We start from the raw sequence: 18086 nt of genomic DNA on the forward strand, positions 1-18086 counted from the left end.
GGAGAGAGCTGTGAGTGCAGTAGGGGTGCAACGATTAATCGCCGTAGTCACCAAAAATCGAAGACAAAAATAGTCAACGACGAATTTAATGGTCGATGATTCGTTGGTTACGTCATAGCGTGAGTTTTTCGTGCCGTGCAGCTGAACTAAATGTTGTTTTACCGGAGGTGCTGATGGAAGTTGCCCATCCGCTCCCTTCCTATCTCTGAAAGTCGCGCATGTGCAATAGCGACAAAACATAGCACAATGGCGGTGTCCGTTGCAACACCATCGCGCACCAGAAAGTCAAAAGTATGGGAGAATTTCACCCTTAACATATCCCGAAAAAAAACTACCTGCAATATTTGTAAGGTGGACCTTGCTTTCCATGGGAGCACGTCAGTTATGCACAATCATTTGAAGAGGAGGCACGTTGGACATCATAACGTAGACGATGCAGACTCGCCTCGGTAAGATAGCCTGTTATCTAGCTTGCTATATATACGGAGTTGTCTTGGCAACTCCCTCAATACCTGTGTGCAGGATTCTAGAATCCATTACAAAAATATGGTTTGAATGTAGATTTTTTAATCTTTTTTTTAACGAGTTTAAAAGCGTAATGTTATCCTGAATGAATAATGAATATCACTTTGCCTGTTCTTGGTTCACAGGAAAAAGGGAAATTTATTTAAATTTAAATTATTTTTTTTATATTAACACTCTGCCTGTCCTTGGTTTTAAATGGACAAAAAATTGATTTTTCTTTATTTTTGTATCAATAGTACCCTAATATGCAGCAAAGTTTATTAAAATACATTTTTGGATGAAGTATCGATCTTTATTGTCTTTATTTCCAGTCATCACATGCCGCGAACAACCTCAAGCTAAATTTAAAAGCTGATGGCTAAATAAGAGCCATTGAGTATTTGTGTGATTCATAATCCGATTAGTCGATTAATCGTTTCAATAATCGATAGATTAATCGACTATCAGAATAGTCGTTAGTTGCAGCCCTAGAGTGCAGTAATGTTAGCCTGCATATGAGGCGTTTAGGAACATCTGTAAATTCTAGCGTCTGCATGTGAGGCTCTTTGACGGTATTAGCAAGCGTTATGTCATCAAAACCTTCCGAAATCATGTCAATAAGCATTAAACTGCTATCAAAAACAACAACACTTCCAACACTGATTGACCACAACAAGATTGTTTACCGTACTGTACCTCTCCAAGCTGAATGAATGGCCTGGTCTGATCTGACTCGGTCTGAAGAAAAAACTATTTGCATGCAAAGTACGGATATGGACACATTTTACTCGGATGGTACTCATGCTCGTAAAAGTACATTATCCGTACCGAATATTTAATGTTAGTGACAAACCTATAATATTCAATAACGTTTGTGCTAATGTAGGTGAATCGATGACATTTGAAATTGAAAAGCTTGGATGCTCTGCATTATTTCACGTATGAATCAAAAGCACCCAGCTTCAGTGGTCTGTAGGCAACCCTACCAGTATGCTTTGCTATTAGAGGAGCAGTTAAGTTCAATAACATTGCTTATATACGCTGGTTCAATCAAGTGCATCGTGTGTCTTAAAGCGTGGTCGCGATCTTTTTTTTAGAGGTTGTTGTGAAAAAGATGACCTTAATACCTTGAAATGATATTAAACTATGATATTAAACTAAGATATTACAGACATTATCGTAATTTTTAAATCCTTATTAATGGAGAAAATACTCCCCCTAGGGCCAAGGGGTGAAACTGCATTGGGCCAAAGTCTTGTTTGAACTTGTGCTGCATTTGTTAGATGTTGTGTCCTTTGCCCTGAAAACTAGACATGGTTTCTTAATTGTTAATTGATTTGTTAAATAACAAAGGCTGTGACATCTCTCTGAACTAGGCGTTCGTACATAGTTCAGAGTACTGTCTGTCTGTCATAGATAGGGGTGTAGTGGGTGCCTGGAGAAGTGAGTATACTTTTGTTTAGATTTATTTTTTAAACCCCTCCAGCAAAGTACAAACATTGTACATTATAAACGGGGACATATAAGACCACTCATTTATATTTTGTTCACCCAAAAATGGGCCAATAGCATTTGCACCAGTGCTGGAGCTGAACTGCCATCACTACCTGAGCTGCTGGCTAGCAGCATAGATGTAGTAGCACAAGGTTATTTCTGCTGAATTTTCTTTGAGGTATTTGGATTTCATTACAGGCCTTTTAGAATTTAGTTGAATTTTTTAATTTGTTCAGTTACTTTGGAGGTCATGTCAAGGGCAGGCTATATCTTTTTCTAGGAAGACAAACACAGGCATGACTGACCTACTCTGCCTCCGATTGGCTTACTTATATTCTTATCCTAACTAATATATATATATAGAAATTACAAACATTAACATTAAACAATACAACACTTATCAGCTACACCAAACATAGGCCCACAAATATATTATCAGGTCTTACAATCTCATTTACAGTGACATTATTGATGTGTGATTTCCTGACCTGCAGTGCTCTTGATATTGTCATTTTGTCAATCAATAACTTTCACCTCGGCTTTAAAGTTATGATACTGACTCATTTTAACAAGGTAGTATATATTGACTTTCTAGTTTCATATGTGACAGTTACACTTATTTATAAAAAAAAGTATATCCAATATGTACATCTATTTGTCTTGAACAACGAGGAGCAGGCCACACAGCATTTGACTACACATATTATCCATGAAACATATCAATGCACTGTAATTTTAAACATAAATTACCTAATGATCACACAGAGGCTAACACACAGCTTCATGTGCCTCATGCAACTTATTTTACAGCAGTAAATTAAAGTGGAAGAAACCAGCATATTTAATGATTTCATCTGAGGTTTTTTGAACATTGTTGTAAATATACAGTTAAGAGAAGGACAGTCAGTTCGTGTGAGAGTATGGGGTGAGCGGTTCTGTGATAAATTGGAATGAAAGGCAAAGCAACCATATCCAGACTGACAGCTTCGAGTCAATGAGCAGCCAGGTATAGAAGCGTAATGTCTCCTAAGAATCTATCTCTGTGACTGACAGACAAGTTCACCCAGGTTACTGTTTTCTCAGTGCAAGGTGATTCTTCAAGCAGGCGGAACCAAGGCCCTCTTGAGGGAAACAAGAAGAGACAATGCTGTCTGGCTGCTTGTTGAGGAATGAACATATAAACATGAAAAGGAAGATTGAGACATGGATGGTGCCGTTAAGAGAACTGACACAGATGTACTGACTGACAATCATCAGCAAACTGTTTTGCAACAAGACCTTACAAGCTGCGTTTCCTCTTGTGAGCAGCTTTATACACTGTTCACTGGATCGATTCGTTTTCTAATCATGACTGTGTTCACCAAATGCTCAAGAAGTTGCTTAGTTTCAGGGGGATTGTCCAACACTACATATTCTCTAAATCACTAGACCTGTCAGGAAGTCAGTGGCCACAAAATAATAAAATACTTCTCATATGATTGATTAAAGACAAAGTGTGTGGACTTATTTTTCCTTGAACTGTGACTTTCTTGAAACATTTTTAAATTGCTGAATATTTCTCTAATGCTAAACTTTACGAAGCAGAATAAAGGACCTTACAGGCTGAATATCTTTGAGATATTAGAAAATATGCTGAGTACCGATGTTAGTATTTTAACCTGCCATAAGCTCTGACATTTTCCATTTGCTGACCAGCTACCTGTATAGCTGCTGTTCTCCACAAAGGAGCACATTTTAATTTCTTTACTTTTTCATACTTTGAACACTTTTTTCGCGAATAAAAAGGTAATAGATCACTTCAACATGGTGTCATTTACCATGCTCAGTTACTGAATGAAACTATTCTTATCAAAAGCCTGAAATAATACTTTATCAACAGAAACAATTTGTCACCGTCAATTCGTCTTATAGAAGTCATCCTCTGGGGATGTTGAATATCTGTCAAAATATCAATGTCGTCCTATCCAGTAGTTTTCAAAATAAACCTCTACCTGATAGAGATGCAAGATGAAAAGAAGATATGAAATTAGCAGTGTATAGAAGTACACTGCAAGGCTGTACAAAGGTTCAGCAGTCCTTATAGCTAAGGGCTAACGATAGCAACTTGCACACGCAGATAAGACTTCATGTACTGACGTACAGCAAAAAATATGTCTACCATCTAAGTTCACCTTTTCCAGGCCACCAGGAGGCTCCTCTCCTGTTAAAAAACAGCTCCCAGTTTGAACCCGGGGAGGCAGACACCCCCTCTACATTTAGGGTTAGACTTTTATTTTTCTCTTTCGGATATATCTCACTTTTAGGAACAGATCAGACTGCTTCTATTATTAATGACACTAACACTCCTATACATGTGGCTGTTCTTTGTATCTCTTAACCGCAGTGGAGTTAACCCTAACCGTTACTCTGAGTAAGGGAATCACCAGTTTGTTGTGATTAAGATAAGTATAACAATATGGCCAGAACTATGCCCATTGTTGGTAATGCAACGTAGGTAAACTAAAAGATAAATGATCCAAAAAAGATAAAAGACACTGTAGTGATCAATTTTGTTTTAAACTTTTGTTTCATAACACACTAGCTACACTTTCTAGACAATTTTCCTCTCCCTGTTCTGTGAAGACCTGGGGGGGCTGTAGATTTATTTGCTGCATTTAGTCAAGAGAAGTTAAATTACCAAATTACAGAACTAGAGTAAATCTAGATCACAAAATTATTTAATCATTCATCACACTTAATCATGCTATTGTTGAGGAAAGTACTCAGTTGATTACTCTAAGCAGGTTGTATTACGGCAGGTTCACACCAGACGCGGAAGTGCCGCGCCATTCTCAAGTGCGCAGCCGCCTGGCTGTTCACACCGGATTTCTCCGCGCCGGTCAGCCCGCGATTCTGCTTTCTCCGCTTGTTGTTGTATGTAACCCGTTCAATATAGGGGTTCGGGGGTAAATGATGATGGTCTTCAGAGACCCCCCCCCCATCACCACCCCTCTTTCTCTCTCTGTGTGTCTGCTTGTGGTGGATGGGCAGATGGGGAAATTTAATAATGTGAGGGGAAAAATCGCCCATGTGATTGCCGTCTTACAAGCCAATCACATGGACTGATCAGCACCAACAAGCACTTCAACAACTAATTGACTGTTTGCTCCACCCACCAGTGTTTGGCTTCCCTGATTTCACTCTGCCATTCATTGTACAGAGCTCCCCTGACATATATTGTCACAACACAGCCCTTTGAACTAACATGTATTGATTTCCTACATATTGACAGATGCAAAAGTGGACATGAGTACATCCTTGTAATTGTGGACCATGTCACACATTTTGTTCAAGCATGTGCCACCGCATCAAAGTCAGGAAACTGCTGCAAATCTCATCTTCAACAACTTTTTCCTGAACTTTGGTTTCCCCTCTCGCATCCACCATGACCAAGGGGGAGAAAAGGCTGTTAAAAAATATTATGACACAAAAGTTAGTAGTTCAGTGCTACAACCTGGTGATTGGGTTTTGATCAAAAACCTGACACAGAGAGGAGGACCAGGAAAACTCTGTGACTATTGGGAAGAGAGCACCTCCAGGTGAACCAGGGAGAGGTGATTGGTACAACTGAGACTAGTTGGCCAGTCAACTCTCCCTGGATTGAAAAGGAAGCAACTGAGCTGCCACATGGGAGAGAGACAAACAAGGGAGAAACACAGAGACACATGGAAAAGACTGAGATGAGCTGCCAGGCCAGCAGAAATAGATGGACCCTTTAAATTTAGTTGAGTTTGATTTATGTTTGCTAATTAAAGTAATAAAGTATGCTGAAAAGCGAATGGTTTGTCTCTGGTTGTTGTGGTGAGACCCCGGTGGCATCATCATATGCCACAACATAGTTCACACAGTAGTGATACAAACAGGGCCTGACCTGCCAGTTTATGAAGTAAGACCAGAAAAGGGCAAGGGTCCTGCAAAGTCAGGCACAGACATTTTGCCTGTGATCATCTACCTTTTGAAACACAACCAGAGGTGACTAAAAATGACAAAAGCAAATAGAACAAGAGACAGTAGTCACCTTACAGCCTCAAGAGTCGAATGAAGACAGTGGGGATGAATATGACCTTCATCAGGTTTCTACGTTGCCTAGCGAACAAGGGATGAAGCCTGAACATGAACCCCCACCAGTTGTTGCCATGCCCGCACAGCCTCTTGATGGAGATCAGCTGGAGGAGCCAAGCACACCTGTTGAGGAGATAAACTTGACTGCTGAAAATATGCCTGACGATTACTCACCAAATACCTCTCCATTATCAAGTGCTGCTGCTGAACCTGGAGAGCCAACCTACCAGTTTCCACAAAGAGAGACGCACCCGCCAAGACGCATCACCTATGATAAGCTTGGTGCTTATCATGCTACAGTATCCAGTCACCACCAAAGCTGTTAACCTCTCTACCCTGCACCAGGACTGGTCCCATGGTTGCCGCACTTACAGCCATACTACTTTCAGCCACCCTGTATGTTTGGGTTCTAGAAAATGTGAGCCTAGTCTAATTTCTTGAACATGTACTGCTTGTACACTGTTCTTACAGACTGTTTCCAGGGACAATTTATGGACTGTGGATCAAAAGACTGTTTATGGACTGTTAAACACAAACTTTGAATTTGGACTGTATTTGAGCCGTGACCCTTTGACCTTTTGTTCAAGCACCAGCTTTCAGAAGAGGATCTTCAGTATCAAGTTCTTAAGAGACTGTTTAATGGAAAAAAATATTAATGTTGGGACAACATTTATTTTGTAGGGGAGAGTGTGACAAGTTGAAAATATACACTTTTACAAGGTGAAAAGAAAATTGTAAATTAATTGTCTGTTATGTCAAAATCTGTGATGTGGTTAAAAGATCATTCATAAATAACATAAGGATTTCTTAAAACCATGAAGTTATGAAAGGGTTAAAATTCATCACATGTTGAAAGACGGTTAAAATGCTAAAATGGTGTTTATCTTACATTGTTGAATTTGTTCTTTATTGTGTGATTTAAGCTATAATAGTGTTAAACTGTGATCTACATAGTTGTTTTGATCTTGAGTCTGAGCTCAATTGCTTTGGTCTCCACTTATGTACCTCAGGGAAACCAGGGTAATTTCCTCATTACAGTAAAGTTCTTAGTGAGGAAACAACATCACATCACTCTCGTGATTCTTTATCCCTATTTTCAGGGGTGTAACACGTTAATATGCTGCAAATGTTTAGCTGCACAGCAGGTGTAAACCAGCTGTTACATTAAATAGCAGTACGTTGAACCAAAGCCTATGTTATCTTCACTGTGACGACAGCCACTATAAGGTTTGGAAACTCTACTTTCAGTGGGTTTTTAATGAACTAAAGGAGGAATTTATGAGGAAGAGATGGCTCTATGCTGGTAATGTTGGACTTTGGTGTGAACAGGCCTACTCACTCGTGTGAGGCTGTTTTCTGTTTCACTGCCTTTGATTCCTGCTTTGTGCTAACACTAGCTTCAAAAAAGCCTTTGTCTGCATCCACATTAATATGTTTTAATTTTTGAAACGCATCACTTGTGCCACATTTACGCCTGGTGTCCACAGACAGACATTTGTAAATTATGAAGACTTCACCTGCATTTGCTTCCTGGTTGGGTCTATTTAATTGGGTTGACTGCCAGCAGTGAATGCAAAGCATTGCTAACAGTATCACTATTACTTCCACCTTGTCATTGGTCCAAGAAGAGAAATCACTGGTTTTACGTTTGACCATTGCAGTTTATCATTTCTGCAGCTAAGCAACCAGCTGCTAGTAGACAATCTGCTTTCTGACAGATATGCCAATGCCCAAACTAAGGGAAAAAATGCTTGACCTCCTACAAGAAATATGCACACATATTTGTCATTAGTACTATAATTAGTCCAGCCTGTGTGGCTCATGGGCAAAACTGCATTCAAGAAAAATGTGACTTTTTTGTTTATATGTAGTTAATATATAGTTGATTAAATTGTCGTCACTTTAACGCCTTTGATTGAACTGAAGTTTTACTTTTTATTTATTAGATTGATTGGATTAATGCATCTTATTAGTAGAATGGTAACCTTAATTAAAACTAAAAAAACTTGAAAGTACATCATTTACTTATTCTTTTTATTATCCTCTTAGCCTCAGTGATGTTATTTTACTGTGCAGGCAAAAATATATTTGGCTGGTTTGTTGAATACAAGGTAACATTTTCTACCATTCGTCTCGCAGACAAAAATTAAGCTATTTCCCGGCTCATCCCCACCTCTGATAGTTGGACTGACAGGTCTGAGATAAGGAGGCTCAGCTGGATGCACAATGATTGATAACTGATTGCCAACAGCACTAAATGTCGTTCAGTTTATAACTCTATTGATTTTTTTTTTTTCAATTTACCACTTTACTTTAAACTCCCCTTTTTATAAGCAGTGTATAACATGGAAAAAACATAGGGTATTTTAAGTGTGTATTCAGTCAGTCTTTATAACTTATACTATTTGTACACACGGATATTACTTTAGAGCTATAATTAATCAAGAAAACAATAAGCAGATTCATCAACTATGAGGATATTGCTAGTTGTAGCCTACGTTAGATTTCTTTCTTAAATTTTATGCCAGTTTAATTGGCAACACTCACACTGCCAGAGGAGTTCCTGAGCAGTCAACCAAAAGCAGTACCTTCTGGTTTTACAGTAAGTGTTTTTTATTAACAGTATTCAGTCTAGAGTGTAAACAACATCATACAGACAAAGCAGATCAAATGTGACTTGTTTGTCTTACAATTCCCTCTGATGGTTTTCTTGTTGACAAGTATCATTTCAGAGAGATGGGATTATTCTCAGTATATCTGAGCTGTAGAGGGTTCTCAGGGGAGCAGATGCTGGAGGTTGACAGCTGAAAAAAAAATCACACACGGAAAGCGTACAGAAACATACAAACACACACAAGTACATGACACCTGAGTAATGGTTGGGTTTAATCTATTCCCCCCACTTGCAGCCACTTTACCTCCAATTCACCGTGTTTCATGAATTTTTAAACCCTCTCAACCCTTTGTGTCCCATTAAAAGTGTCCAGGTTAATTTGCCCTCTCTCCCTAACACATTGGTCCTAAGCAGATCATTTTTCGTGGCGCAAGATGCAGTGAACCTTTGACTTCAATTTCCTGGTGGTGGCAGACGTAAATTAGAAGAATGTTCCAACGGCTCCCTGGCCATCACTGCGAAGGCTGAGATAAAACAGAGGGAGGCTATAGTTAAAGAGGGAAGACGCCTGAGTTTAGGTTTGGTTTTGGCGCTGATGGGTTTGGGACCTTGTACTTCACTCAGCTTCATCATTGCACTGAAAATTGTCACTCGAAAAACTTAAAGCAAAGAAACAGAAACTTTGACCAAGCAGATACCAATTATAATGATGGAAATATTAATAGACAACTTTTAGAATAGACAAGAAAACAGTAATTATTAAACCACTATTAATTTTTGTATCTAAATTGGAATTACTAGTTTTTTAATGAATAATATAACAGTGTTGCACTCATTGGCGGCTTGGGGTGCTGGGGCGTCGCCCCCTCCAATGTCCTGAGAATAAAAAGCTTTTTTAAACAAGATGAACATTATTTAATTACACAATAATAGTTTCCTCGTATAATGCACCTGTTTGACCGGAAGCAACTGTGAGCATTCAATATCAGTTGTTTTCAAATTGTATTTTGTAAATTTATGTCTTAATACATACATATACTTCCTGGTGCAGGGCGCCCACCAAATGAGAGTGAATGTAAGTTCTGAAACTTTTGGCAACCACGGGACCTGAGGCTGCATTTTATTTGGTTATGTCCGATTTTTCCCAGGACACTCTCCAGACACTCTATTTACGTTTTTTTTTATCCAATGTGATTGATCGACCATCGACGCAGTCTCAGGTACGTCCGCTGTCACTGAGTTACTTGCGCTGCGAGCTGACTGGCAAAGATATGGCGACTTCATGTGGAACGGCGAAAATCTGGTAATTTCTTTACAAAAAACACCCTTTCAAAGGGAGCTTGGTCCAGACCGACCCGTTTGACAGATTGACAGGCAAGTGATTGAAGACGAGCTTGTGCAAACGGCATGAGAGATGCCACAGTCGCTTAGACGCAATGAGGCTACATTTTTGCGGCAGGCTTAGCATTGCGGAGCAGCTCGATTCAGGCTACAGGATTGGCATTTTGTGTGTTGGGTTGTTTTTGTTGAGTCTATTTTCAGTTTGTTTGTCCCACCAACACTGCACCCCCGTGAAATGTTATAAGTAAAGTGCAGTGGCACAGGATGATTGTACGAGCAAGTTAAATCTGTTTTGTGCATAAAAAAAAACGTTTGTACATTGAACATAAACACAAATGTGCAAAAAAAATATTTTCTGGTATTTTATTTATATCCCGATATACATCGATATCAAATCATACGGGGGAAAAAAATTGTGATATGATTTTTTTCCATATTGCCCAGCCTTACCTCAGCTTGATACTCGCTTCCTGCAGCCCTTCCATACATGCCTAACCATAGCCTGTACACCAAAATACCAAAGGTATGTGGAGCCTCTGTGGTCACCAGATTCGTTCACATAAATGATTTAAAACACAACATAGTGTTTCTAAACTTGTTAGCCTGTAGGATTTTTGGAATCTACTGCCTTCGATTTTGGGAGCATTTGCTGATTCAGTTAAATAGAGTTAAACAACTTTACCTGCCTACTAAAAATATTGTGCATTTTGACTTAAATACTTCTATAATCCACATATTTCTTTTTTTTCTTTTTGCTACTATTATGACACAAGTGACTATAAACATTAATTTTCAAATAATTTGATAAATTTAATAATTTAAACACTGGTACATTTCGACTCTATACAAACATGTCTAAAGTAGCAGCATATAGAGAGGAAAAAAAAACATTCTAACATCCCAGAACAATAAACAATACTGTGTAACATGTATACTATTATCTTGTAAGTGAAAACAAGCATTATGTAACTGCTGTTATCTATTTGTGACGACTGCTTGGTGTTAACTGATCCTACAATAATATAACTACTTGTTTACACATGCAGGAGATGGGGACAGTTGAGACAGAGCTGACTTTTTACTTCTAAAAAATGTACTTTTGATAGTGGGAGTTGTTTTTAGCAGTCTGATGGTGGCATCTCTTGCTTCTTTACCCAATGGGACTTCGTTAATCTCCTGGAGGTGTCTACTGATTTTCAGCTTGTGCAGTGGGCGTGACTGGAGGTTCCTCTCAATCCCTCAGTGGGCTGGTCATAGTTTCTTTATCCATCTTTTTTTCCTTTTTGTGGTATTAAACTATCATCAATCAATTAGGTCCTGTTGTTAGGGAAGAGCTGATTGAGAGTCCCCTCCCCTTGGTGTTTGGGGAGCTATCTTGATCCTGGACGTGGTGTCTGGTCCAGATTTACAAGATATATTTCAATGTTGATTACTATAATTTTTCATTTATTTATATGCTAGTTTGATATTTTGCCTATTGAATAAATACACAATTACAAAAATTTGTGTTTTAAATATAGTTCTAACTAAAATAGCATTTGGACGAATCTGATTAATCTTTTGTCCTTTCAAAACTTCAAATAGATCTCATTGCTATACGTAAGATGAAACATGGGCACATGCTGTTTTTACAAAACAGTACCACAAGGGCCAGATGCTTTCATCACCCACTTTGAAATGAAAGGATGTCTGTCACAGGCATTGACGCAGGCAAAACAAAAGCAGTAACATATTTATTAACTTGTTGCTGTGGACAGGGATATGTCGGGAAATAAAATGACAAGTGAAAATATAAAAACATTGTCGTGCTGCTTCAAATAATGATGAAATCTCCCATGATTCTGTCTGCTCCATGCAAGTGAGTCACTCAGATATTGAACAGGTGCCTCTCTCAACCAGGGCAGGGATCATTTATTATTCAAAGGGGAGAGTACTGGGTCTGTATCATTGTAAACACTCCAAGTGGCTGGAGGCCATTCCAGTAATAATGTTCAAGTGTAACATTTTTATTGTATGCATTAGTAATGTTCCCTCTTATTTATGCACTTGCTTAACTATTGGTAGAGTGTTGTTGTTGATGCAGTCCACATCCTTGAGCAGCCTCTGCTCTTGCCTTGCTGACTGTTAGGGGGCATGTCAGACTAGCTGCCATGTGTGCATTATGCAAAGGTAACTCCTTCACCATGGACTTTGGGCTTTTTAACTTTGTAGACCTTTCTCTTAGAAGTAAAACTAATTCCTTTGTATGTGTATGTGTGTACCAGACAATAATTGGCACATGTGAGTGTTAACACCGGAGCAATAAAACACAGCTAACTATGTTCCTGACTCCCCCAGGGCTGGTCAACTTAACAGAATGCAGAACCTCCTGTGTGCACCGATGCTGCACTAATGTATCAAACACATGGGTAATTCATCGCGGTTAGTGGTGACTCATTTAGGTAAGTGATGTCACCACAACACCTGATGAATGACAGTCGATTCAAAGACATGAGTCAGGCTTTAAGTGTCTAAAGGGAGTAGGCAATTGATATATTCAGTGAGTAAAGGACAACAAAGTGACACCACATTTTAGACACAAATGCGACATGGAGCATCGCTGTATTGAAAACCCCTGCTCAGTGTGTGTTTAACAGGGCATGCAAATGTACTTGTGAAGTGAAAATGAAGTTTGGACTGTCAGAGGTAGTGGGTACAGCTCTAGCAGTGCTCTTTTTCTATGGCTCCTTTTTAGGAATGATAGTGACATGTATTGATGAGTTTACTAAGTTGTAATTACATGATTGAAGTTTTTTTGATTTGAGTCATATGTCAAATTTAATACCAATCATTACATAAATTTAGTAAACGGGCAGGAAGGACATCCATGTTACTGAGTCTTGTCCTGCTCGCCCTGTCTGTTTTTCCTTATTGTTATCAGTGCTGTTAAAAATCTTGTGTTTTCATTGACCTTCTGTTATCTGCCTTTTCATCATTCTTTGTAACATCCCATATTTGGTCTGTCAAATTACTGTCATGTGATTAAACCAAGAACATTGACACAAACATAACAGAACTACAGGAAACGTTTGTATTGTTGTTTAAATACTCGCTTTTCCATCATTCTATAATTTCACCGATCTCGATCATAGTTTGTGACAGAAACAAAACCATGCTGATGACAAACTTTGGGCTGTCATGGGCTGAGATATGAACAACTGGTATTTGCACTGTTTTTACCCACTGCCCTTATTGGGTCAAAGGGTTCTTGTTGTCCCACATGGCCACACTAGCAGCTCTGTGAGGGTGGATTTAGGAACAGTGGTACAGTTTTTAATCTTTTACTCAGCATGCTGAACTTGGTTAGGGGTAAGGATTAGCTAATAGTGACATACTGTTGCCTAATTGTTGCCAAACAGATTTGTGAGCCCACCTAATGATAGCTCAGTGATCAGACAGGATTCCTCTGCGGCAATGACACATTCACATCCATTTTCTCACACAGCGAGAAAGAAATTAATTTCAGTCAGGAAAGACTTACAGGGAACAAATGCGAATGACTAGATAAGAATGAAGGATCATTCCCCCAGACATAGGTGGTGGCGACATGTAATAGAGAACAACGTTGAGACGTCTCATGAAGGCTTCTGATTGAATGGTTTGAAGGGAGAGGATCGGGTGTTGACGTGGTGCAGGGGTAAAGCGGGTCACTCAGTGATCACTGTACTGAATCGACAACTGCATGAAAGGAGGCAGAAAGTGATTGGTTCATTGGCTCAAGGCCAGCATGTGAGGTTGTGATTGGATGAAAAGAGAGAATAAGTTGGTGGACCTTGAGCTTGGAGGCAAAGTCACATGAAGAGTTTCATGTGACTGAACTTTTGCTTAGCTTCATAACTGATAATGTTGATGTCCAAATAGAGGACAGTTATAGCGCACAGCCAAACAAGACAGAGCAGCACATTGCAATAGCAACTTAAATATTCCAATGTTTGGTATAAAGTACATTAGTTGATTTTATTATATTTTTTTCTGTGACATTTCACTCACTATAATTATGTTTATATTGCATGTCAGAAATTTATTTTGAAAAAAGTTACTACAAATCACACAACAAAAATACAATACCAATTTATTTTATGCAACAGTTAAAGTCATTTAAAAAGGTGCCTTCAGTTAAACCTTCCAATTGTTTTGAAACACAAACATGTCCCCCATGGATTGGAGCCCTTGTTTTAAACAAGTGAAATCTTAGCAGCCCTAAACATTGTAACAGTGGCATGACAGGCAATCAACAAAACATTCATACACCACTGATATCGACTGGTCATGGGAAATGATGCATTCAAATTGATGCATCTTACAAACAGCAAAATAGTTTTTTAAGTTCAACCATATCAAAGTCCTGGGTATATCTGACCACATCCAACACAGTCTTTTGTGGTTTCAAATATGATGAGGACAATGCAAGTTGTCATTGACATGGTGTGTCTGTAAAGTGGAGGGTCCATTTGAAGACAAGCTGGTGGATATGAGCAGAGGGTCCAATGGAGCTGTTAGTGTCTTTGCAAGTAGTGATGAGTCATTTGCAAGATGGAAAACTTAGTTTGGGTTTACGAAACCAGCAGCTGATATTGTATCCTGGCAATATCTCCTTGCCTTCAGGAGGGATGGAGACATCCACCAGATCCTCTCCAACAGCACCATAAACGACCAGGATCTTGAGGCTGAGAACATTTTTTATCATGATGAATCATCATCTTGAACACATATGTGCGTCATTAAAATAAAGATCAGATTACAATAATTGAGTCAAATGTATTTTACAATGAGCTGGCACTATGGCTTTGTAACCTCAAAGCATTTTACATTTTTGTGATTACATTTAATTTGAACATTGACAAATATCTTCAGGATGATATAAGATTTAGTTGGCTTTTATATTGTATCATTAGAGCCATTGCTGAGCATAATATATCCATCCCTTCATCTGCTTTCTCTCTTATTTTAGGGTAAACTTGCGTTTTAATGATGAACACCTAAAAAGTAACTAAACCCCCAAACCACTTTTTCCAGCTGAAAACCAATGTGTATGGGTAGTGGTGTTGTTAATGGAACACAAGAGCATACATGTGCAAAGAGCAGGGATTTGAGCGCACGGAGCAAGAGGTGCTTGGCCCAGTGAATGAACGGGAGTTAATATTTAAAACGCACAGATGGAACAGTAGATAGGAGCACTGTTCTGTGCAGTGTCTGCAGTAAGGACTTTTCATACCTTCGGAGTACTTCACCTGTGTCTGTTCGCCCTGACAGCAGCAACACCGATGCTCCCTCTCTCTCGCTCGCCCACCCACTCACTCCGCTAATTTACTGTTAGCCTGCCCTGCACAGTAGCTAAAACTCTTCAGACGGGACAGACCTGCTCTTTTTTTACTGGATGTGTCATGCTCGCTTTTAGAGTTTGCTGAATTTAGATATTTCGGTTCAAAACAACTGGTGGATCGAATGACAGACAGCAAAATCATCACCATTATCCCAGGAGCCATTCTAAATCACTTTTTATTCTATGTAGAACAATGGAAGTATTACATACATAAATACTTAATACTGAAATATTTGCAGGAGACTTAGTTAAATTTCTTTTATGAATCTGTATGGTCTGACATAAATTGCCCCTTTATGACAGAGCCTTCATTTGTGACGTAAACAAGTATTTGCATTACAGTACCAACATTTGCTTGTGTTAAAAATAATCAACAAATACAATGACTGAGTAGAGTTTGTACAATCAAAGAACTGGAACACTGATAGCAGAAACAAACGTGTTTGCAGGAAAGATTTTGTGAAAATCAAGATGATTGGCAAGCAAGGAGACTGGATTACTCGGTTACAGGCAGCACTAGATGCTTGTTTTGTTTGAAATAAATTTCAAACTATGGCAGAAACGTGCATCAATTCAACTCAGCACACATTATAGCAATGTTTTTACTTCAGTTTTGAAAGTAACACATTCCTGAAATCAGTAAATAACCTGTCTGCCACTTTCTGGTCGATAGTGTTTGGTTCACAAACATGACATCCAGGTAAGTGCATCTGTTGGAACAACACGGCCTGTTGGGAAAAAGAAGCCTGAAGAAATCTGACTGAAATGTTCACTGGAAAGGTTCAAATATGGGCTCTGCTTTCTCCAATTCTGACCTGATCCCGATTAAGATCACTTCTGGAGGAGATAAAATGCTAAATGTCAGTGTGCATTTTTTTCAGTAGAGACACAACCAAGGAAGAAGTCCTGCTGATTTCATCGAACACTGAAATCCCTCTGTCATAATAAAGAGGCTTCTCCCCTGAAATCGAGGGGTGGATCATGCTTCCCCCAGGTAGACACCATGACGAGCTGGCAGATGGAGGCTGCAGCTGTTCCCAGGTAGGAGAGCAGGCTGGAGATTGGCTTGCAGTCCCTCTGGACCAAGCCCATCTCAGTGGGGATTTCACAACCAGGCCTTTTCACACTGGCAGCCTCTCAGACTGGGATGCAACCAGAGCTAAAGGTTCACACTTCTCCCCTGTACTGCTTCCTCCCTGCGCCTTTTCCCCCCTCATTTGAACCTGAGCTGTGCTCCTGGATGCTTCTCTGCTTTAAAAGCAAGACAGAAAGTAAACACATTTGAATTTGTATTCAATTAGAGTCTTGCAGGTACACTTACTCAGTGTTCACAGAATTTGTTCTAAATTTGCATACATTTTTAATCCAATCTTGACACAACCTGAAGCACTGCTGTTTGAAATGTAAAACACAGAGTCATTGGAGCTGTAATATTTAGTTTCAATAACAGAACAAATGGAAACTAGTTTTTAAGCAGTCATACAAAAGACAATGAAGAGGTCTTTTGTGTTAAAACAAGTGTGACTGAGTGGGGCGCACAGAGAGGCACGGGGACAAAAGGTGAATTGAGCAAGGGGGGAAATTAAAAAGCATATTTTAATTTATCTGTTGGAAATACCTAGGAAATAACCAAATTAGTGCATAATGATTTTGTAGTCAGTGATTCAACTGCCAAATAAAAAAATGTGTGGACTTAAAACAACTTTATAGTAGCTCTGTCCCACATTTGACCTCTGGTTATCGATATATGAATTATGATATGAACCGGGATCATGGCATTGCTATATTTAGGTGACTAAAACACTAGGTTCACCTACAACAACATGTTTTTGAACACTTGGAGACATTGGAAATGTTTGTGTCCACTCAATCTAACAACACTTCAGGGGTAAACAGCGTTGCAGCAGAATCCAATACAATTGAAGTAAATGGTGTCGTCTTCTTCAGACGTAATAAAACAACAGAAAAAATACTGCACGTGTGATGTCACCCAAGTGTCCACAAGCCCCGACATTCATATTGGACTCGAAACAAGGTCATTTACACCAACTTTTAAGCCAAAATGTCTGCTGATATCTTCCTACGAGGTGCATTGACGGACCCTCGGACACACCATCGTGTGGCTAGGTCCGCTAGCATCGCCACTTCCGGGGGACATTTAGGCTTAAAACATGGTGTAAATGACCTTGTTTCACTAGAAAGAGATACTTGCTCTGTGTGATATCAATTTGGGAAAAAGAACCGTGAGTCTGACCTACAGCCTTCTACGTTTCAGGGCCTAAAACTAAAAAAATATATTAAGTTCAACTTCATTGGACTACAGAGTCAGGTGATGATTTCCTTCCAGTCAATTCATCATTAAAGGCAACCCCTCTCTACGCATACAATCATTCCATTATTTATATAGAAATGTTGATTATTGCAACTCGGAATCAACAATAAGTACTTTAAAGAAGTTTAAAGAACATGATTTATCATAACATCATCAAATACTACATTAAGATACATAAGGTCAGGAGAGAAATCATCACCTGGATTACTATAGGATGCTGTTTCTGAACAGGTGTCAAAAAACATGTGAAAAAAAGGAAGGAGGCAGCCTACCACAGTAATACCCTGAAAAGCTGCCACTGAGTGGCAAGAGGGTTGACACAAATTCCATCCTCAGCT

At 39.1% G+C, this 18086-nt stretch overlaps 1 long non-coding RNA gene across 1 annotated transcript; it reads right to left on the reverse strand.

The window, feature by feature from the left end:
• Positions 1-205: 205 nt before the first annotated feature.
• LOC117753298 lies at positions 206-17713 on the reverse strand. Its single transcript, XR_004612229.1, has 3 exons — positions 17702-17713; positions 16734-16736; positions 206-474 (listed from the first exon to the last, which is right to left on the reverse strand). It is a non-coding gene; the product is annotated as an uncharacterized LOC117753298 (long non-coding RNA).
• Positions 17714-18086: the final 373 nt, after the last annotated feature.

The sequence above is a fragment of the Hippoglossus hippoglossus genome, chromosome 3, assembly GCF_009819705.1.
Source record: "Hippoglossus hippoglossus isolate fHipHip1 chromosome 3, fHipHip1.pri, whole genome shotgun sequence".
In the NCBI taxonomy this organism is placed as follows: domain Eukaryota; kingdom Metazoa; phylum Chordata; class Actinopteri; order Pleuronectiformes; family Pleuronectidae; genus Hippoglossus; species Hippoglossus hippoglossus.